Raw genomic sequence first — 1,952 nt, 5'->3', positions numbered from 1 at the left:
GAATTTTAGATGCATATGTAGTTATTAAAACATGAATATCTTAGATAAGTAGGTTGAAATACGCTTTTCTATACAAGGAACAAGGTGTTGAAATGATAAAGGGAAAATATCTGCATGTGCAGGTGATCTTAAAAAATCAACAGTCATCTGTTGTGCAGACCTCAGTCCTATCTACCTTCTCATCAAATTATTTCTCGGAGTTATCTACCCAGTTCCTCTACCATCTTGGTAACAACTAGTGAAAATATAAAAATCATAGTATATTCATAGGATATTCTAAATAAAGAATATTCAAGAATTCAAATATTCAAATATTCAAGAATTATTCTAAATGAAAAGAGAATAAATTACATTGGCAAAACAACATAGATAAAACTTTTAAATAGTTAATCAAAAGAAGTGAGACACCAAAGAGTGGATACTAAATGATTCTATTTATATATGGCTCAACAAGTGAGAAAATTGATGATTATTGATTAAAAAGAAAAGAAAATAGAGCAGTGGAGGACTTAGGACGTGGTGGACAGAACATGGAGTTGACAAGAAAGGAGCTTGGGGAGGCTTTGGGAAGTTGGGGAGAGTGTATGTCTTTATCAGCACAGAGGTCAGAGGGGGACATATATATGGTTGTATTCATCAACCTGCACACTTCATATTCACTTTATATATAAAATATACTTCAGTTACATCTGAGTAGGAATTATGGAGTCAGAATATCAGAGTCTGTTTCCATATTATCCCCAATAAGCACTGGAACCTTAAGCAAGCTAAGCAATGAGAGCCTCTAATTTCTCACCTCTAGAGGATTAATATGGGATTAATTGCACTAGATCATTAAACCATTAGTGCAGTAATCAACACACATAGGTCTTCAAGACTTCAGAAAATGGTAAATGGCAGTTGATGATGTTTCTGTTGTTGCTGTCATTGTTATTATTATTGCTATTATCTACTTGAATGTAGGTTTTTGTTTTGTAGTTCTCTGCCTTTAATAACATCTCCTCTAGAGAAGAGATTCAAAGACCATGTTGTAAATATGGGTGTCCTTTTTTTAACACGAGGCTCACTAAAAAGTAGATTTTCATTCAGTGCATCTCAGGTGATTCTGCTGCTTTGCATCTGTAATATGCTCTCTGTGATGCTGATGATGCTGTTGAAATCCAGATGGATTCTTAATAGGAAGGAAAAAATGTTACATCAATTCTTAGTTGTATTTGTTTTTATTTTTGTTGAGAAAGATTTTCATTTGTTTGTCAAAAAATAGTTGTGCATTTATTGCAATTTCCTCTTTTTATATTGCCCCAATGATATAATGAATTTTTTCTTGCTGTGATCCTACCTTGCTGAAAATACTTAGAAGCACCTCCACAAGTATTTTGGGGCCATGCCCTAAATGACAAAATTCTGAAAGTTAAGAGCATAATTACTATACTCAGCAGTGTGGCCTTAACTCCCTATCATCACCATCAATTCTGAAAGCAGATTTCTCAAAGTCCTTTTTCCCTTTCTTATTTCCTGGACTTGCTCAATGAGGGGCCGTCCCTGACAATTGCAAGTCAGAAGAGGAGGATTCATCACTCACCACTGGATATGCAGGCAGACACATGGGTGGGGGTGAAGACTGGAGAGTCACCTACAGAGGTGCTGCAGGCAGCGGAGAGCATCAGCACCCCCACCCCTGGGCTTCCCAGACAATTCGGAGAACCACATGGTTATGCAGCTTATAAATTAGTTTCTGGAAGAAAACCAGGGAATCTCCTGTTTCTAGTACTTGCATCTTTGACTACCATGCACATTAGCAATTTTTAAAATCATTTTATTTATTTTTTATTGGAAATTAGTTCATGGAACGTATCTGTGAGTTACAGCATTGAATATCAATGCCTGCGTGCAATATGTGATGTTCAAGTCTGGATAATTAGTATATTCAACATTACACATTTCGATCAATT

This window comes from Galeopterus variegatus, unplaced genomic scaffold (genome assembly GCF_000696425.1).
Source record: "Galeopterus variegatus unplaced genomic scaffold, G_variegatus-3.0.2 Scaffold14880, whole genome shotgun sequence".
NCBI classification, from domain to species: domain Eukaryota; kingdom Metazoa; phylum Chordata; class Mammalia; order Dermoptera; family Cynocephalidae; genus Galeopterus; species Galeopterus variegatus.
Note: the sequence above shows the minus strand (reverse complement) of the source record.